Source organism: Monodon monoceros, unplaced genomic scaffold (assembly GCF_005190385.1).
Source record: "Monodon monoceros isolate NGI ecotype Baffin Bay Population unplaced genomic scaffold, NGI_Narwhal_1 Super_Scaffold_20, whole genome shotgun sequence".
In the NCBI taxonomy this organism is placed as follows: domain Eukaryota; kingdom Metazoa; phylum Chordata; class Mammalia; order Artiodactyla; family Monodontidae; genus Monodon; species Monodon monoceros.
This window is the reverse complement of record NW_021703777.1, coordinates 65,829,222-65,851,785: the sequence shown is the minus strand read 5'-3', so window position 1 is coordinate 65,851,785 and position 22,564 is coordinate 65,829,222. Positions and strand designations below refer to the sequence as shown.

The window sequence follows — 22,564 nt, the reverse complement described above, 5'->3', positions numbered from 1 at the left end:
CTGTGGTTTAACTGCAACTTCCCTCCACTTAAATCATCCTTTTTCTCCTGGGTCCCTGCATGCCTCTTTTCCTTTATTCCTGCTCTATGTTGAGAAAATTTTTGGTCCCTGGCTCAATTTAGTGGATTCAGGGTCATTGGAATTATGCTTTTTGAATGTTGACTCTGGACCAACTTCCCAAAAAACTTTAGCGTTCCTAGAAACGTAACACCAGGTACAGTATAATAAATGAAAATAGACATAATTCTACTACCTTTACTAGCTCAGCTTGATAGATATATCAAGCTATGTAGTGAAGGACACAAACACTGAATAGACATAAACCTTAAGGAGTTGGCAGTGTGGTGTGATTCATCCAGCTCTACAGCCACCCCTAAACTGTCCTAGAAAGAGACTGTTCTAGAAAGTTCCAGTATGGTACAAATGGAGTTATTATAAAACAACAAAAGCTTACCTTTTAATATATCAGGCTTCTGAATTAATGTTGTGATTATATTTGAAGCTGTAATATTCATGCAGGATTTAAAATGGAGAGTGCAAAGTGAGGAACTGAGTCATTTCTCCCACCTCATCAGGTTTTTTTCACCCTCACTTAGTTACATAAATCCTACGTCGAATGCAATATTTCACTTACAACAATTTTATCATTCAAGCCTTTCATAAACCTGTCAAACCATGAGCTGCTTGAAACATTTTTTTGTTTTACAGATACTTAGTTTTAAAAATAAAATCCTTCATCACTCTAAACTTGAAGATCACAGTACCAAATGATAATATGATTCTTACCTATAAGCACCTGCCCTAGTTAATATTTCACAGTGATTTTTAAAAATTCATATTCCAGAAACTAAGACTTAATGTCCTAATTTAATCTGAAGCAAGCTCATTTAAAATTTCTATTAAGATATTTTTACCTTAAAATAATACAACCAAAATACTTCTCATTAGTTAACATTGCTGAAACACCCAAAATCTGAAATGTGACTTTAGGAAATTTAATTTAAAAATAGCTTTAAAAGGTTTAGCTTCTACTGCATTTCCAATGACAAAATTAAATCCCATTTAGTATGGAGGCAAAATGATTATATAATCTCCCAACCCTTTTATTGCATCAATAGGTATTAGAAATCAAAAACAGTCATTTAATTCAAGAGGTGATCCAAAGAGACTTAAAAGTTAGATTAATATCTGAAAACTACATGTAAGACAAATCTGTATAAACCCCATTTCCCTTATAAGTTCAGAGAAATGACCTCATATGAGAAGGCAACACATTGTATGTAGCACAGTTATGCAATACAAAGCTATATTAACTTAGACAAAGTGACTTAACCTCATTTATAGGAAGAAAATGAGAGAGGGAAGAAGGGAGGGAATAAGGAAGAGAAGAAAACCTGTTAGAATTTTAAAAGATGGAACACATAAAATCATTTATGCAAGTGTGTAGGTAGTAATGATAGGACCCTTCTCTTCACAAACGAAACATACTGGCTGGCCCCGATATACAAACAAAACCACATATGAGAATCAAGTATATTAAACTTAGTCAACATGCAGACCACTACTTTTAACCTAGCGAGGTACCCGGTCAGAAGCTGTCTAAGTGGACAACTAGTCAGCAGGATACCTCAGGTAAAAGCAGAGGTACATTTAGATATGCTACATAGTCATGGCTTTATTGACCCCTCCCCACCAGCATGGAAATTGAGTATTAATCCTCTATATACCCCCAGTAAGTCAGAAGAACTCTCTGATATTGCCATATAAACATATTTTTGCCAAACTAGTATAGAGAGTTTAAGTATTATTTGATATCCACTGAACTGTAAAGACTGTTTCAAAAGGCAAGTCAGATTTTACTATTTCTAAATGAGGTCACTCCCTGAAGGTTCAATACAAGATATTTATAAACTTGTACTTGAGACTTACCTCTTTTTTAAGAGATTTCAGTGAGGGATCTAAGCACATGGAATGATCCCTAATCTCCTACAATTCAACACATATCTACTGAGTTCTTGTCTGTTCAGAAAATGAAATATACACAATTCTTTGCACTCCAAATAAATACAGGAGTGCTTCTAATACAACACAGGCTGTGATGAATCTTAGAACTGACATATCAACAAATGTTAAAAGTCAACCTGACTGAGGAGATTTAAGGATTAGGGGAACAGTTAGGATCTGAATGGAGACTTTAGGGGAAAGAAAAAAAAAAAGAGAGAGAAGGGGAAATAGGGTTCAAGAGGCAGAGATGTCATGACAGAAGATGAAGATGAGTTTAAAAAAAGAGGTAGAGGGCTTCCCTGGTGGCGCAGTGGTTGGGAGTCCACCTGCCAATGCAGGGGACACGGGTTCGTGCCCCGGTCCGGGAAGATCCCCCATGCTGCGGAGCGGCTGGGCCCATAAGCCATGGCTGCTGAGCCTGCGCGTCCGGAGCCTGTGCTCCGCAACGGGAGAGGTCACAACGGTGAGAGGCCCACGTACCAGAAAAAAAAAAAAAAAAAAAGAGGTAAAATAATATCAGTCTTGGCTGCCTAAAGAAAAGTAGTCTCAGAGTAGCAGACCTTGAAGCTTAAAGAAAATGAGAAAGGCTTCAATTTCAGGTGGGCTTTCATTTTTCTGCAATGAGGGAATGTGTTAAGGTTCAGAGACTACAGAGAAACAAAACCAACAGGATAATATAGATACATAAAAGGATATTTATTATGGGTATTGGCTCCCACAATTACAGAGGCTGAGAAGTCCTACGATCTGCCACCTGCAAGCTGGAGACCCGGGAAAGCCAGGGATAAAATTCAGTCCGAGTCTGAAGGCCTGAGACACAGAGGAGCTGATGGTGTAACTCTCAGTCTGAAGCCAAAGGGGTTTGGGGTCGGGGGTGAGGGTGATATGCTGCCGGTGTAAGTCCCAGAGTCCAAAAGCCCAAGAACCCGGAACTCAAACGCCTGAGGACAGGAGAAGATGGAAGCCGCAGCTCAAGGAGACAGAACAAATTCACCCTTCCTCTGCCTTTTGGTTCTACTTGCGTCCCCAATGATTGGATGACGCCCACCCACACTGGTGAGGGAGGATTTTCTTTAGTCTACTGATTCAAATGCTAATCTCTTCTGGAAGCACACTCACAGACACACCCAGAAATAATGTTTTACCAGCTCTCTGGGCATCCTTCAGCCCAGTCAAGTGGACACATAACATTAACAGTCACAGGGAGCCACCAAGAGTTTTCGAGAAAGAAAGTGATATGAACAGACCTGGGATTTCTAAGTTTGCTTCTGAACCAGATTGGCTGGCGAACAGAGACTAAAACAGCGTGGGACCAATTTGTAAAAACCCATCAGAGTAGTCAGGAGGTGACTTTCTGAACGAGGGCAGTGGATATAAAAATATGGGAAGAAACAACAAAGCACCAGAGTAGAATTGAAAGAATGTCACTAAGAGAATGAATGCGACACTTCCACTTTTCACGGTTACCACCACAGCCTCCTCATCAACCTCTACACACACATCCCCTCCACCCCTAGAGCCAGAGTGATCATTTTACAAAGTAAATCAGATCACATCTCATGGCCCTCTACCCCTTCTCCCTACATGCCAGCCAAACTGGTCTGATCATTTCCTAGAACTTCTTTTCTGCCTCAGGATCCTTCCACATGCTGTTTCCTGTATCTGGAACCCCAATTTTTTTCACCAGGTGAACCCTAACAAACCTTCAAATCTCAGTTTAAATGTCACTTTCCCTAAAAGGCTACCCCCTAACCTCTCCAATCTAATCACGTGTCCCAGCCCATAAATTCTCTCTTGAAATACTTACCACCCATTGAGACATGGGTTTGTGTGTATATTTGTTTACTACCTATTCCCCCATCAGACTGTTCCCTGAGAGCTAGGATTGTGACTATCTGTTACCTAGTGCCTAGTCCAGTACCTGGCACTTGGTAGGTGCTCAACAAATACTTACTGAATTAATAATAAATAAACCATAAAAGATCACTCCAAGTTCTCAAGTAGTAAAATGGTAACGCCATACCTGACAAAGGGAACACAGGAATATCAGGTTTGTGGATAAAGTTGAATCCTATCTGGGACATGTTGAGTTTGAAGAAATGGTGGGATAGGTTTGAGCTGCAGAAGTGGAGTCATCAAATACTGAATAATGATTTAGCCAGAAGAAAAAATGTAACACTAATGGAAAAGGATAAGAAGCAAAACAAAGCAAACTAGAAGCAGATTAGAGACTACCTCTATTTAACTGGCAGGAAGAAGAAAGCAAATGCACAAAATGTTGATATTCCTAATATGTAAAGAGCTTACAAAATAGAAAACACGAACAAACCTAGAGAAAAAGAGCTAAAGAAATGGACAGTTAAAAAACAAAGAAATGCAAATGCCTCAACCATATAAAAAGATACTCAGCCTAATATGTCCAAGATAAACACGGTATGTTATGTCTAAAAAAATCCACAGTTGATTTAAGTGGTTCTGAAATGTCTATGAATAAAACTTTAAAGTTAAAAAAAGATATTCAACCTCACTCATAATGAGAGATAAAAATTAACACTACAATGAGGACAAAAACCCCAAAATTCTAACAATATATTCTGTTGATAAGGTTATATATACACAAAGAGGCACTCTCGTACATTACTGATGGGAACACAAAGAGATATAATTCTTATCAGGATAAATCTGGCAATATGTATAAAACTGTGTACTCATTTACCCTTTGACCCTGCAATTCCACATCTAGGAATCTGTCCCAAATGTACAATGGCAAAAATATAAACACATATATATGAATTACAAAGTTATCCACTGCAGTACTATTTACAAAAAATTAGAAACAATCCAAATGCCCATCATTTGGGAACTGGTTAAATAGCACTGTTTTTTCATTCATGCAATGAGATATTATGTAGCTATAAAAAGGAATTAGTAATTTACTACTAAGGAGTGATCTCCAGAATATGTTAAGTGAAAAGAGAAAGCATATAATATTTTATCACTTGTCTAAGGAGGAATATGAATACATAGCCTACTTATATTAAACTTGGTTTTAGAATATAATTACTTAGAAAGAGAAAGAAAATGGTAGAGAAAACAGAGATAGAAGTTAGACTCCTTTGAATAAACCTTGTTTTGTGGATTTGACTTTGGAAACATGAAACTATTATACATGATTATAAAACAAAATTACATTTTAGAACAGTCATTAAATATCAAAAATAAAATAAGTTAACTTAGGGACTTCTCTCGTGGCACAGTGGTTAAGAATCCGCCTGCCAACGCAGGGGACACGGGTTTGAGCCCTGGCCTGGGAAGATCCCACATGCCGCAGAGCAACTAAAACTGTGTGCCACAACTACTGAGCCTGCGCTCTAGAGCCTGCGAGCCACAACTATTGAGCCCACGTGCCACAACTACTGAAGCCCACATGCCTAGAGCCCGTGCTCCACAACAAGAGAAGCCATTGCAATGAGAAGCCCACGCACCGCAATGAAGAGTAGCTCCCACTCGCCACAACTAGAGAAAGCCTGCGCACAGCAACGAAGACCCAACGTAACCAAAAATAAATAAATAAAATATAAATTTATTTTAAAAAATTAAATAAGTTAACTTAAATGTATACCCTGTTGGTGGCAGAACTATACAGAACAATTATTAAGACTAACTTAAACAGTGTGGTGGCAGCCCCTAGGAGGGACCCAATGATCCCCACATCCTGGTATTACACTGTTATATAACTAACTTCTCTTTAGTATAAATTGGATTTGGAGACTTGCTTCTAAGAAAAGAATGCAGTAGAACACCAATATTCATAGAAGTGTTATTCACAATAGCCAAAAGGAGGAAACAAATGTCCATCAAAGGATGAATGGGTAAACAAAATGTGGTATATACATGCAATGGAATATTATTCAGCCTTAAAAAGGAAGGAAATTTTGACACATGCTGTCATGTGGATGAACCTTGAAGACATTATGCTGAGTGAAAAGAGCATGTCACAAAAGGACAAATACTGTATGATTCTACTCATGAAGTACCTAGAGTAGTCTAATTCATAAAAACAGAAAGTAGAATAGTGGTTACCAGGGGATGTGGAAGGGAAGACTGGGGAGTTAGTGTTTAATGGGTAGAGTTTCAGTTTGGAAAAAGTTCTGGAGATGGATGGTGGTGATGATTGCACAACAATGTCAGTGTACTTAATGCCAATGTACTTAATGCAATGTACTTAACTATACACTTTAAAATGATTAAAACTGTCATTTTATGTTATGTATATTTTACCACAATAACTTAAAAAATAAATAAAAGAATGCAGCATACGTGTTGGGCTGTCACTCTAAGAACAGGTTACTAAAAAGGCCATGGGTTCCATCTTGGATACCCTTTCCTCCCTTGCTCCAAGCTAACAACCAGCGCCATGTTGTTAGCTGCCTCATGGAGAGGCCTGAGGGACTGGTCTCCAGCCAATGGCCAGAAAGGACCTGAGACCTACCAATGATCACATGAGTACATTTCAAAGCACCCCAAAAGGCTCCTTTGTGGCTCCTCCAACTGAGCCCTGGGATATACACAGCCCTAGCTAACACCTTGATTGCAGCTTTATGAGAGACCTTGAGCTAGAGGCACTCAGTTAAGCTGCACCCCACAGAAACTGACCCACAGCAACTGTGAGATAATAACGTTTGCTGTGTTAAGTCACTAAGTTTTGGGGTGATTTGTTACACAGCAACAGATAATATTTCATACAACAACATGGATTGAGAAAAGAAGGCAGACAGAGACAAAATGCTGGTACTGCTATTCTGAGACTGTTGTGTGTATTATGGGGGTACTATAAATAAGTAATTATGAAATATTCTAATTGTATTATTCTTAGTATCACTGAGAACTAGAATTTTCAGTTGAAAGGTACAGATGTAAAATAAAAAGATTAACTAAAAATCTTATAGTATTGAAACTGAATTGGAAGTATCAGTATGAATTCATGAGGTACTCTATCATAAAAAAAAAATTTTTCCCTAGTTCTGACTACCAAAAAAGGCCTAGAAACAATGGTCAACCCACTAGGAATGAGAATCTCTAGAGCTCAAACTGTGGTCTTGAAATTCCATTCCCCAATGAAGGAATCAGGGCTCCTTGGAGAAACTACTGACACCACGTGTGGGGAGGAAATGTACGTGATGAGCCTGGAACTCCTTGTTATACCAGATAATCAAGAAGCTATCAAAAACTACTAGAGTCATGTCAAAATAACTCAGTAAGCAAACTTAAAAGGCTCCCACTGGCCAAAGATTAAATAATTTGAGCATCAATAAGGGTAATTACCATAATGAATTTTTTAAAAATCCAATATGTTTAAATCTAAGAGTCCATAATGAATGTGGAGAAGGGGAGACCCTAATTAGTCACTGTTGGAGAAAGCTAATATACCCAATTCATTACTTTGAAATTCATAAGCCAAGGGAAACTGTCAAGCTTCTGTCTAACATTTGCTATACAAACTGTACTACCACGTAACAAACAGTACACATGGAATAGCTTCTCTTTATAGAACATTTCACCTAATAAATGAAAAGTAAAGTTACAATATTAAAATTTTCCAAACCCTAATGATTTAATAGGCCTCAAGCAGGGAGTCCATCACCTGTTTTTGTAAATAAAGTTTTATTGGAACACAGCCATGCCCATTCATTTACATTTTGTCTATGGCGGCTTTCTCATTACAACAGCAGAGTTTAGTAGTTGCAGCAGAGGAGACCAGATGGCTCACAAGGCCTAAAATATACACTATCTGCCTCCTTACAGAGAAAGTTTGCCAACCCCTAATCTACAGCATGGAGGCAAAATGGCAACTAATCAGCAGAAAAAGAGAGACAGAAAGAGAGGCGTTGTGTGCACCAGAGAGACACTTGCCCAAAGACAAAGACTTGCCAGAAGAATCTGAACTTGAGTCTGAGCAAGTCTCTAGATCCAACGACCAATTAACAGGAAGTACAAAGGTCAGATGTGTATGCTTAATCACTTCACAGGAATGTAATCAGAAACATCCACGTCTACAAGACAAAGACGCAATTTGTTCAACAAATAAATTTTAGAAACAAAAAGAAGGGAGGGGAGGTTGAAACCTTAAGAGAAAGATCAACCAACTGCAATGGAGGAAGGGCTTATCTAGACCCTGATCCAATCAAGTCAACTGCTTTTAAAATGTGTGAGGGGAATTCCCTGGGGATCCAATGGTTAGAACTCCATGCCTCCACTGCAGGGGGCATGGGTTCGATCCCTGGTCAGGGAACTAAGATCCTGCATGCCATGTGGCGTGGCAAGCAAATAAATAAGTAAATAAAACGTGTGAGAGAATTAGAATTAACATTGATTGGATATTTGATTATATTGGAATTGTTTTTTTAAGATTAATAATGGTATCATGGTTATATTTTTTAAAGGGTCTTATACATAAGGATATGTACTGAAATACAAATAAATTTTATGATACCCAGGATTTTCTTTAAAATAGTACAGGAATGGGAGGGAAGTCAGTGAGAGATTGAAAATTTGGCCATGACATGATAATTACTGAACCTGAGTCACGAATACAAGGGGATTCATTACACTAGTCTGTTTACTTTTATAGGTCTTAAATTTCCCATAATAAAAATTATAATAAGGTACATAATTTCTTCTTTAGACACAGAAAAATTCTGAAGTGAAAAGAAGAACAGGTCAGGAAGTATGCTAGACAGCCCCAAAAAGACACCTTGACTGTGACAAGGTGTGGGGTCTTCTGAAGGAAGGGTAAGAAGCCAACCTTGAAAAGAACCAGTTTAGAGATCAAGTAAATGACTGCCTAGTAGATCCAAACTTACTTATGTGACCTTTTCTAACTGCATCAAGCAGCTGGAACTAGGAAATATATACATGGCAAATTAACTTAGGTTTGAGATTTGGACAGGTTCCTCACAAAGTTAAAAAGGCAACAGAACATAAGATGCTGCTGCAAATATGATCATGGGGTTTGGGTGAGTAGAAAGCAAATGAAGCTAGGAGATAGCTAACTTAACTACAAAAACAAAATGCCAAGAAACTACACGTCATAATAAAGACAAAGAAGAGATTCAAAAAGTGTGGCACGATAGAGGGTTATGATCATGAGAGGAGACTCCAAGACCACAGAAATTTAACTAAGTGATGATGTGATCTAAGGCAAGAAGTGACGAGGTATAAAACCTGGGGACTCCAGTCTTGGTGAACTAATAATGCTGGTTTACTAGTAGGTTTCAGCTACCTGCCAAAATATCGTACCCTTCTCCCAAGCTCATTTTAGAAGGTATCTGTATTTTTTTAAAGGGTCCCAGGATTAGAATCACTGGTGTAAGATGTAGGGATCCTTGAAAATACTAAGATGAAAACAATGGCTGCTAGACAGGTCAAGGAAACATGATGAGAGCCACTAATAAGATATGAGAAACAGAAAGGGAACAAATGAAGAGTCAAATGAAGGAAAATTCCAGAGGTCAAGAGAAGAGAAGGATAAGAATGTGCAGAAAAAAAGTAAAAGATATGACCTTCAAAAGAAAATGACTGAGGGATTTCCCTGGTAGCACAGTGGTTAAGGCTCCGCCTGCCAATACAGGGGACATGGGTTCATGCCCTGGTCCGGGAAGATCCCACATGCCGTGGAGCAACTAATCCTGTGTGCCACAACTACTGAGCCTGCCTTCTAGAGCCCGCGAGCCACAACTACTGAGCCCATGTGCCACAACTACGGAAGCCCGTGCGCCTAGAGCCCGTGCTCCACAACGAGAGAAGCCACTGCAATGAGAAGCCTGCACACTGCGACGAAGAGTAGCTCCCACTCGCTGCAACTAGAGAAAAGCCTGGGCACAGCAACGAAGACCCAGTGCAGCCAAAAATAAATAAATAATTTAAAAATATATTTCCAAAAAAAAAAAAAAAGAAAAGATAATGATTGATAGTGGGGACCTTATTCTAACCCCACAATTCAAATAAAGTAGTCTAAAAATATCTCTATTGGAAAGGCTAGAGAAGAAAAGGTATCCTCAAAAAAACAAACATCTATCAATTTGTTCATAACAAAGTGTTAGGTGTATGAAAGCAGCAAAAAACCTTATAAACCATTTAGTTAATTCACTCATTTCATAGATGAGAAAACCAAGGGCTACTAAGACTAATAACTTACACTCAAGAACACTGTGCAATTAATGGTTAGAGTTAGAGCTAAAACGTACCCCATTCTTCACGCAACCTCCCTGCCTTGCATCCTCATCTAATGCCATGGTTTCTATTTGATGACTTACCTCTTCACAATGCCAAATGTCACTGTGTATTTTTATCCATAAACAGCAGGCATTTGGAAACTATCTGCTGACTGACACTCAAAATGAATGTTCGATATTTTACAACAATAATTTTATTTTAAAGGTTTCCCACTTCAGCAATTTGTTCTGCTCAATTTTACTCCTCTGCACCGCCCCCCCCCCCCAAAAATATATGTTTTGAGTAAATCTCAGAGATGTTCAAAAAACATATTGGCTAACTAGCACTTATGCTTCCAAAAATTCTTAGAATATGAAAAGGGACACACAGTGCCATGCTATAAAAAGAACAGCTGGCATTACACACCTCTCTCATCAACTCCATAAATGTGCACATAATTTACAATTGCTAGGAAGAGGATGTTCTTGACCCAATGGACTCAAGATACCTAAGTAGGTAGGAAAAGAGAGCAAAAGGAAAAACTACCTCAGCCTTATAATAAGAAAATATACAGACCTAAAGTTGGAATCTGTGGCTCTGGCAAAATGAAAACAGAACCAATAACAAATCATAAAATACTAACATTTACAACTCACTTAACGTGCAATTTCTAGTTCAGCACTGAAATTACTCTATTTTCACAGCTTTTTTATTTCTTAAATCCAAAATTTTATCATTCCATAAAACAGTTTTCTTCCCAAATCAAACTACTTTTAGTAAGCCCAGTTTTATAAGTTCACTTGTAATAACCACTAAAAGTGGTAATCACCCATAGCAGTAAATATATAAATTTAAATCATTATTTAAAAAACACTTGGAGTTAAAATCTCTAATTATGAAATAAATATAAACTATAATCTTGTGACATCAAAAACTGCCACTTGTATATGAAAATGAAATTATTTGTAAAATATCAATATATAATACAGAGCATGTAAAGTACATATACATAAAGGTGTTTACCTATTTTTATATTTATTCCTAGCAATTGTAAATTATGTGCACATTTATGGAGTTGATAAGAGAGGTATGTAATGCCAGCTCTTCTTTTTATAGCATGGCACTGTGTGTCCCTTTACATATTCTAAGATTTTTTGGAAGCATAGGTGCTAGTTAGCCAGTATGTTTTTTGAACATCTCTGAGATTTACTCAAAACACATTTTTGGGGGTGCAGAGGAGTAAAATTGAGCAGAACAAGTTGCTGAAGTGGGAAACCTTTAGAATAAAATATTTTTATTCCATACCAAAAGAGAATGCAGCATAAAAAGGGGGAAGGCAATCCAAACAAAAATTGTTTTACAAATTTCTATTATTCTTTTTTAAAAGTACATATCACTTACCACTTAGAAAGGGTTGTTGAGGCACAGAGTTTGTAGAAAAGACACCAAATTTGGAAAAGATCCATCTAGAAGCATTTTTCAATCTGGAGCTTGTACTTTATAGGCACGCAAGTGGGCACACTGGTGCAAAGCAGTAGTGATTCACCATGTACAAAGCAGAATGTGGAATGTTAAAGGCTGAAAGACAAAAAAAAAAAAGAGAGAGAAAAGAAATATGGTTGGTTATTAGTAACAGCCATGTTTAAAACAAAAGCTGTAATATTTTAACAGTTTTTGTATAACATATATCATTATTGAAGTTAGTTTTTATTACTTGAGAATTTGGCCAAGAAGAACTTACTTATAAAAAAATGTCAACTGTATAGTGAAAGCATCTATCTGGAGAGAAAAAACAAGAAAATGAGAATTTGTCTTTTTTTTTTTTTTTTTTTTTTGGCCTCGAACCATGGCTTGTGGGATCTTATTTCCCCAACCAGGGATCGAACCCTGGCCACGGTAGTGAAAGCGCCAAGTCTTAACCACTGAACCGCCGGGGAATTCCCAGAATTTGTCTTTAAAGGTTCTAATTTAAATTTTTTTCACCACCTATAATATCTTTCTCAAGTATATTACAAATTTCCTCACCATCTAAACATAATTACCTGTTTCTTGATGACACAATGGTCATCATCATGAGTTCTATAGTACTTGAGGATACATATATTATGGGATTTGAGGTAATGACCCTAGAACTATTGTTTTTCAAAAGGTACACCGAGGAACCCCAAGAAATGAGCACTCTCCATTGCTGGTGGAAGTGTCAATATCTACAAAACCAAGAATGCATTTATTTTTTGACCCAACAACTCTCCTTCTGGGACATTCTCCTACAGATATAATTACACATTCACAAAATAACGTGTGCAGCAAGATTATTGTGGGATTATTTGTAAAAGTGAAACACATTGAAAACAACTTAAGAGGACTGGTAAAATCACCTATGATACATCCATTAGAAGGAATACGGTGCAGCTGTAAAAATAAATAAGGAAGCACTCTGTGTACTTCTATACAAACATCACCAGAATATGCTAAATAAGCAAGTACAGAAAAGCAAGGTATATGTATATATACTTTGTTATATTCTGTGTTTTTAAAAAGGGGAGGGAAAGAGGGAAGTAAGAATATCTATTCTTATTTGTTAATTTTTATTAAAAAGCACTGTAAAGATACAGAAGAAATTGGTATAAAAAAAGCAGGGTTATAGTAAGGAAACAGGGATGGAAGTTAGGCCTTTTCAAAGTGTCATTTTGACTTTGAAACATGTAAATGTTCAAACAATATAAAATTTAAAACAAGTTCCCCAAATAAGCTTAATTTTACTTTTTTTTTTTTTTTGCTTAATTTTACTCTTTCATCCCTTTTTTATAAACACATGAGCTGTTATATGATCAGTGTAACAAGGCTACTTTCCTGGAAAGTTGAATGGCAGATTATTTCCTTGTCCTTCAGAGAAACCCTTTTCTTTCCTACTGGTAGCATTCTACATATATTCAGTGCCTACTATCTTCCAGCAATACATACATCAGTGAACAAACTCAAAAAAATCCCTGCTCAAGGGACCTTAAAACTCAGTTGTTACCCATTTACTCATTGCTAGTGAAGGTACAGTAAGAAAGGAATACATATACATTGCTAGAGGAAATATAAATTCTGAAAAGCAATTTGTCAATATGTAACAAGAATCTTTAATACGTGCATAGCTACTGATTGACCCAGTAACTTCATTCCTGAGAACTCAAAATGAAGACCGAATTTTACATATAAATTTTTTTACATTATTTATAAAGAAAAATTGTAAGAAATATAAATGTCTGAAATAGGGTAATGGTTGGCTAAGTTATGGTTTATTCAGCAGATAGAATATTATGCTGCAGTTAACCTAGAAGTAATTTCTAGTTAACATGTTAGATTAACCACAAAAATTTATTCCCACTCCACCTCCAGGCTCCTCTGAAATAATTGTAAAATTTGAAAAATTAATAAAAAATAAGAACACAAAAGCCAAAGAGAACAAAAGAGACATTCTCTGATAGGATAAAATTAAAATACAACTTCAAAAAACATGGGGAAATGCTGTTAAACAACAAAAAAGGCAGGACTCAAAATCATATATACTTTTAGCCATATTTTAAAAATTACTTTAAAACATGGAGAAAAAAGCCCCTCAATATTATTTCTAAATAGTGATTTAAAAATAAATGATTTTTTCTTTTATCCTTTTCTATATTTTCCAAAATATCTACAAAGGGCATTTATTACTATTATAGTCAGAAAAATAAAATCACTTTAAAAACATATACATACCCACTAGGATGGCTATAATCAAAAAGACAGATAATAACAAGTGTTGGCAAGTGTATGGCTGGAACCCTCTCTCACACTGCTGGTAGGAATATAAAATGGTACAGCCACTTTGGAAAACAGTCTGGCAGTTCCTCAAAAGTTAAACATGACCAACCATTCTCTCCCAGGTATATAGCAAGAGAAATGAAAAAATAACATCCATGTAAAGATATGTGTACAATAGCATTATTTGTGATAACCACTACACTACAGAAACCATCATAATAGCATTATTTGTAACAGCCAAAAGGCAGAAACAATACAAATGTCATCAACTGATGAATGGATAAATAAAACGTGGTATGTCCATCCAATGGATTCTGCCGTAAAAAATATTGATACATGCTACAACATAGATGAACCTGAAACACATTATGCTAAGTGAAAGAAGCCAGTCACAAAAGGCTACATATTACATTATTCCATTTATATGAATAGACAAATCCATACAGTATAGAGAGAAAATAGATTAGTGGTTGACTCCGAACAGTGGGGGAGGAGATGGGGAGCTAATGGATACGAGATTTCTTTTGGGGATGATGAAAATATTCTAAAATCAATTGTGGTGATGGTTGCACAATTCTGTCAATATAAAAAACCTCAAATTGTATACTATAAATTGGTGACTTGCATAGTATGTGAATTATATCTCAATAAAGCTACTGTATTAAAAAATATATACATATAGTCTATAACTTCACCACTAACCAGTATCTCACATATTATTCCTTATCACCTTGCAACACTACATAATAGGACAAACATTAGATTCAAGATAAAACCAGACTCTTGCCAATCCTAAAACCATGGACAAACCATAACTCCCAAGTTTCAATTTCCTTTTGGGGGGAAATGGGGAGTCCTCTCTGGTACACCATCTCATTTTTCTCCCAACAATTGAGTCGCATGCCTACCAAGAGCAAATTATCTTATATTTGTTCCAAAATCTTTTTATGCCTGTTGTATTTACTATAATTATATAATTTAAATATTATATCAAAACATGAGTGCAAAAAGAAAATGCTTTGTCTCTGAAAATTAAGCTGTACGATTTGAAAAAGGCAAGTTACTTTAAAAATATCCTAAAGAAAAGGTCTCAGCTATACATCAAAAGATTGATGATGGGGCTTCCCTGGTGGCGCAGTGGTTGAGAGTCTGCCTGCCGATGCAGGGGACACGGGTTCGTGCCCCGGTCCGGGAAGATCCCACATGCCGCAGAGCGGCTAGGCCCGTGAGCCATGGACGCTGAGCCTGCGCGTCCGGATGCTGTGCTCTGCAACGGGAGAGGCCACAACAGTGAGAGGCCCACGTACCACAAAAAAATAAAAATAAAAATAAAAAAGATTGATGATGTACTAGCATTTATACACTTATCAACTATAAAATATTTAAGGCATATATCCTTCCTATTATTTTTCATTTCAAACAAATTTTTTATTTAACCATTCTAACTACTGGTGATTGTACAATCAATATTGTATAAGAGAGATTCTACTCCATGTAAATTATTCGTATAAAAGACTAACAGAAGTATACTACTATTATTCTATCTCACACTCTAAAGACTGATGGTTGACCCTACTGAGTTGTCTCTTAGTGAGGTTGAAACTTTTCTATCCTTCAAGTTCCCAGGCCCACCATAGCCCTGTACTCTCTACAGATACCCTCATCTCTTAAACTGAAAGAAGATGCCCAATGTAAACTCTTCAAGTTCAGTTCAAGGCTGCTAAAGTCCCTCTTCCTGTCCTCTTGGACCCTCCAAATCCTCCCTTTTCAAAGCCAAACTTACATCTGACCTGTATATTCAGATGACCATTAAGGAAAAAAAAAATCTTACTTACGCTCAGGCACCATAGACTTCTCTTTATTTCCTCTTACTACACATTTGGGCCTCTACTTTCTCATCTCTCAACTCATCAAGTCAGTCATTTACACTCTGACCCCAACTGCTGCAATACTAAAATACTCTTCCATCAAAAAAATTCTAAGTGGTCTCTGACCTCCCCTCTCTCACTACTCTGATGCATCTCAGATAATGCTGCCAAGTGCATATTCCAAATGCAAAACTCTGATCACAAAACTCCCTGCCTTGGTAATTCAGTGACAGTCCCAATGCCTATAGAATAAAGTACAGAAATTCCTTAGCCTCAGAGTCAAGGTCCTAATGGAAGAGAATAAACTGTTAGCCCATTTCCCTAATGTTCTCTAGACTAGTCAGGCTGAACTCTGCTCTATGCAAACATGTCCCATTCCTTCCTACGCCCAGATCTTTCTTCCATGTGGAATGCCCTCCCTTTGTTTCTATGCATTAAATTCCTCTAAAATCATTTTTAAAGTAGAAAATCACTTTTTAAATCAGAGCCTTGGGTTTCTCAACTGTAAGACTTTTTATAAGGATTATTGTTAGAAGTATTATAAGTATTATTAAGCATAAACTTAGAACAATAGCCAGCAGATAGCACTCAACAAATGTTGTTACTGTTGTTCATTCAACATAATGAGGACTCAACAAATATTTTTTAAATTGACATGCGAGACAAAGCAAAACAAAACAAAAGTCTTTTCTCTACTACACTATACTCTTTGCTCTCAAAGCAACAGTTTAAGATCTGACACCTCTGGAAGTTAAGATGATGAAAACTTCTGATAATCAACAGTTTTCAGTTTCTGGGAATCTCACACAGATTTATGATATAAGAACAGCAACCCACTATTTCAGATTTAGTCAAGAACTTGATTTATAATCACTTCACGATATGTTATGCCACACACCCTAAACTTATACAGTGCTGCATGTCAATTATATCTTATTAAAATGGAAAGAGAAAAACAACTTAATTCACTAACATCTACCAAAAGTAAGGAGGGCAAGCCTTACCAAAATAGAGTAGTTTTATGATTCACTTTTTTTTTAAAACTGTGTAAAATACACATAACATATAATTTACCATCTTAACCATTTTTAAGTGTACAGCTCAGTGGCACTAAGTACGTTCACATTGTTGCGCAAACACCACCACCATCCGTCTCCAGAACTCTTTTCATCTTGCAAAACTGAAACTCTGCACTTACTAGACAATAACTCCTCTTCCGCCCCCTCCTCCCAGGCGCTGGCAACAAGCATTATGCCTTCTGTTTCTATGAGTCTGACTACTCTAGGTACTTTATTTAAGTGGAATCATACAGTATTTGTCCTTTCGTGACTGGCTTATTTCACTAAACATGAGGCCCCTTCAAGGTTTGTTTGTGTTATTTACTTTTTCAGCAAGAACTTCAAAACCACACGAAGGACATGGTTTAAACATACTCTAGTTTAAACTCATGGTTTTAACGCACACCGTATTATATGGCACTAAACTGCAGACTTGGATGACTCAAATTACAGATAGAAAGGGAAAGTAGAATAACATGTACCCAATTACCTGGTATGATACCAGGTATCAAACCAGGTGCATTTCACACAAAATTAAGACCACACAACTCTAAAGAGGTAGGTTATTATTATTCCCAGTTGGTAAATGAGAAAAAGGAGATTCAGAGGACCTCCCATGCCACTGCCCTATTTCCATTTTGTTTTCATCATAGAATTTGTCACTATCTGACATACATACATATGTACATATATTTATTTCCTTATGTGCAAATTATATGTAGGCAAAAAAAAAAGTTGAGAATCACATTTATGCAACAAAGTTGTATCTATAATACAACATGGCTTGGAATCTGAACATTTTATAATCTCTAGCTTTCTGAGATGCTTGTCCATAGGTACACTTCTTTTTTTTTTTTTTTTTCATAGGTACACTTCTTAGATACTCAGAAGTTGGGAGACTTTATTACTGCCAAAGATATATATATTTTTTTTTGGAACAGGTATGGGAGGTAGGGGGCACTAGAGGACAGAAGTAGGGGATAAAATTCCAACTGAAAAGTCCAAGGGTTCAAGAAGGCCAGTCTCCAGTAAACCGAAATCTATTATTACAACATCCTCATCTTCTATGAATTTTGTTGTTTTAAATCAAACTTCACCTGAGGAATTTTCTACCAAGCATGAATTTTTAATGGGAGGGGAGATACTAGTTTGTGATGGATGTTCTACTTACCCCTTGAATATATTCTCACTATAATATTAGCTATATTTACAGTACTGTGGATTTCCTTCTTCTGCTTCAGAGTGAAAAATATTCCCACCACACTGTATTGCTACATTTTCTCCCTTAAAATTAGTTAAAACTTTTTATTACATTTCAAGAAATTAAGAACTAGATACCTAACTTTTAAATTTGTTAAACTATATTTTTTCATAATTTAAATGACAACTATCTCCACCATTAGAAGAATTTTAAATGTTCTGAAGAGAAATCAAAAAATGTTAAGGGCTCCCACTAAGTAAATTCCCATTTGTAACAAAAGTCTACATTTCCCATTAGCTTACTGTTTTCATATAATAATTTCTTTTGATCACAGTATGAAAAATGTTACTCACAAAAGGAGTACTGTATTCACAAAATAATTTTATCTTTACTGATATAACAAGAAGTCAGTGGTTTCCTTTTTGTGGTAAACAATGGGCCTTGGGAAACACATTCCCTGTTAAATGTCTTTCACATTTTTTAAAATACACAATTGGTTCAACTTCCTAATAACCACCATTTACCAGAAATGTGAAAGATAAAAATCTATCAAGATACACAATAAGACTAAGCAAGCCAAAAAGAGGAAAACAAAAGAAAATCACAAAGGCTCCCTGAAGAGGGTGGGGTAGAGAAAACTTCCAACCTAACCTCGACCACCTCTTACTAAAAAAAAAAGGAGAACATCAACGTCAAGGTGACAAAAATCTCACATCTTTTTTCTCCATTCCTAAGGGACCATGTCCATTAGCATACAAATATACCATAATGATCACTCACCTTAAAGAGAATAAAAGGGGGGAGCCCTCCTCCCTCCTCCACCGCAAAAGCCCTGTCTTGACTGCCCTGTTTCTCTGCTCCCCTTTACAATAAAAGTCCTCCAGACAACTGTCTCTATTCAGTATTTCACTAGCTCCCCTTCTTCATCTCATTCTCTCCTCTCTTCTACCCCCAGGGCCGCTGGCCAGTGTCACTGATGACCTCCACACCTCATGAAATCCAAAGGTCAATAATCAGTCCTCATCTTAGTTGACTCCACGGCAGCATTCCTCTCCCGCCTTTTTGAAACACTTTCTTCACTTGGATGGCAAGATGCCACACTCTCCTGGTTTTCTTCCTTTTCCTCAAGAGCTGCTTTTCCTCTGCCTCTTCTCCAACTCCACACGTTGCAGAGCCCAGGGCCAGTCCTTGCCCCTTTTCTCCACTGACATTTACCTCTGGACCTTATCCAGGCTAAAGGCCTTAAATTCGAATCTGGAATTTGTTAGCATATAGATGGTATCTCTAGCCCAGACCTCTCTCTACTGAGCACTAACCTTGCAAATTCAAATACCTATCTGCACATCTAACGAAACGTCAAACACAACTCTTAATACAGCCCCCTAAATCTCTGCCTACTCCCAGCACTTCACTTCAGTAAATAACACCACAATTCTTCTAGATGCTCAGGCCAGAAATCTGGCAGTCACTTTTATTCCTTTCTTTACCTCACACCCTCGTATCTAATCCATCAGCACGTCTGTCAACCCTGCTTTCAAAATACTGTATACCTTAAATCTGGCCACCTCTCTCCCATCCACTGCTTACCACCTAGTCAGAGCCGTCATCATCTGTGGCCCAAACAATTCATGTCGCCTCTTAGCTGATGCTGCTGCATCTACTCACCCCTTAATTCTACACAGTCACCATAGTGATCTTTTTAGAATATAAATTTATTCACTTGCGCCCAAAAATCCTCCACTGGTTTCCCATCAAATGCAGAAAAATATCCCATGGTCTCCCTAACATTTCCTTTCCTCTATTCTAGCTACACCAGCTTTCCTGCTACTCTTCAAGTTGAAGAAGCTTATTCCCACACCAGGGCCTATGCACTTGCTAACTCCTCTGCCTGGAAAGGTCTTTCCCTTGAGTATGACTTGCCCACTCCCTTCCTTCCTTTGCTCCCAGATGACTGCAAATGCTCCCACAAAGAGGCCTTCCCCACCATGCTAATCTGAAATAACCAAAACCTATCACACTCTAGACAAACTTAGTTTTTCATCATAGAGTTTTTCATCCAATATTTGTTTAATCTTTGCCTACATGACTAAAAACAAGCTCCAGAAGGGCAGAGACTGTCTTGTTTACATTTATAATCCTTAGCACCATCTCCTAGCTCACAGGTACACAATAAGCATTTGTTGATTAAATAAATGATGTCAAAGGTAATACATGATATGCACTATAAAAAAAATAAACGAATATATAGACTTTCAAACATTTTATTAAACAAAATGAATATTAACTGCTTCATAAGGTTCCATTTTACAGCGTTTAGAGGAGATAAGAGTAGCACAGAATGACAGAGGAAGAGGTAAACTTCTTGTCTTCAGTACATAAATCCAATATATTTGCATACTCTACCTTATATACATTTTGAGCTGTAACCTAATGTTTCCAGAAAATAACAGGTTTTAAACTGTTTCTTTTCTTCTTGTTAAAGACCTGAATCAACCTGCATCCAAACAATTAGCTTAAAAGGAGGAATAATACTTACAGGATAACCTAGGAATACATATTTAACAAGGTCAGCTGCCTGTTCAAATAGCCCTGAGATAACTTAATCAACACAAAAGGGAAAACTCTAGCAACATTAGAAATTAAAAAGGGGTATCACCCCACCCCTGAAATTCTAAGCTCCCACAGAGGTATTCTAAGGTAAGAACAATGGGAAAGGAGAAGTAATCTGCCCTGACATCAACCATTATTGCTGTGCTCGAGAGCGGGCTTACAAGTCTACTCCACCGAGGCGCACCCCAGAAGATAATGCTCAATCCCCCCCTCCATCAAATTCACTGGGCTAAATACTAACTGCAACTTTCAACAGACTCCGACTATCCTTTAAGAGCAGGATAAGACAGAATAAAATCTCATGCCAGGCTGTGACAGAGCCTGTACTATTTATCAACACAGGATAGCACGTATACAACAAAAAAAAATCACCAGTGTTAAAAGAACTGGAAATACAAGATTCATCAAAATGTTCTGAATTCCAAGGATAATGATCTTGGCAGAATTCTAAACAAAGGTGTGAGACGTGAAACCATTTCCTTTTCTAAGATATTCACTCTCTTGGGGGGATACAGTGGTAGTAAGGCTTACCAAAGGAATGTCTACAACCAGGCTTAGGGACTTGAGGAGACTCCTCTCAAAAAACAACAAATCAACCAGTAAAAAATGATAATAATAATAAAGATATAGAGGATATTAACAATATTACTCACTTTCCCTCTCCTTCTAGGCTTTCCTTCTCTCTCCTGAAGTCAGGCATGGTCATGTGATTTGTGTTGGCCAATGAAATGTGAGGAGAATTGATATATAAACTTCCAATGGAAGCATTTAACTGTTGGCACTGGGCTCTGTACCTCTTTCCCACTGTCTCTGTAATTATGGAGGCAGGTGTTGATATGGAAGTGCATTGCCAAACCTGTAGGCAGAATACAACTTGCCTAAAAGGCATGAACTTGACATGAATAAGAAATAAATTTTTGCATTTTAAGCACTAACAATTTGAGGATTGTTTTTCACTGCAGCATAAACTAACTTGATTATTTTAAAATTCCAATAAAATTAATTAAAATTCGGCAAATCCAGAAAATCACACAAGGGGAAAGATGTTTCAGAGATAGAAAAACATACAAACATGACAGCATAATGAGAAATGGTTTATAACCATAGGAACAGAAGATTTTAATGGAATATCCCTTCAAAAACCAATAATTTCACCTTAATTTAAAAAATTTTAAGAATAGTAGGCTAGCTCTGGAAGGATCCACAAGAGGCTGGTAATACTGGTTGCCTCCAGGAAAGGAAACTATATGGTAATAGAAAAAGTGAGGAGGGACTTCCGGTTTTCATTCCGGCATGAAAAGACACTTAGAAGTCACCACTCCGTCTTAAAAAAGTAAAAAGATAAACATATTGAAAAAGCAACAGCTCTTTTAAGATTCATAAGAGGACTGAGGTCATAGGGCATACCACTACTCCCAAAACTGGAGACAGGCAGGTGCAGAGAATCACAACTTACGGGAACAGAAACCCATGAGCAGAAGCTTCCATGGGAGCCAGTGCCAGGGTAAGAAAACCTGAACTTTAACTGACAAACTGCTAGAGGCTCAGTGTGGACAACTCTGAGAGTTAAAAACTCCAAGGGGGGGCTTCCCTGGTGGCGCAGTGGTTGAGAGTCCGCCTGCCGTTGCAAGGGACACGGGTTCGTCCCCCGGTCCGGTAAGATCCCACATGCCGCGGAGCGCCTGGGCCCGTGAGCCATGGCCGCTGAGCCTGCGCGTCCCGAGCCTGTGCTCCGCAACGGGAGAGGCCACAACAGTGAGAGGCCCGCGTACCACCAGAAAAAAAAAAAAAAAAACTCCAAGGGGACCAATAATAGG

General features: G+C 37.4%; 1 protein-coding gene across 7 annotated transcripts in view; it reads right to left on the bottom strand.

Annotated features, from left to right (window-relative positions):
- Positions 1-22,564, bottom strand: part of FRYL (FRY like transcription coactivator) — a 244,767-nt gene that overhangs the window by 195,631 nt on the left and 26,572 nt on the right. For all 7 annotated transcript variants that reach the window (XM_029235869.1, XM_029235868.1, XM_029235870.1 and 4 more), the window contains exon 2: positions 11,620-11,796. The gene's annotated coding sequence lies outside the window, so the exon portion shown is untranslated. The remainder of the gene's footprint in view (positions 1-11,619; positions 11,797-22,564) is intronic.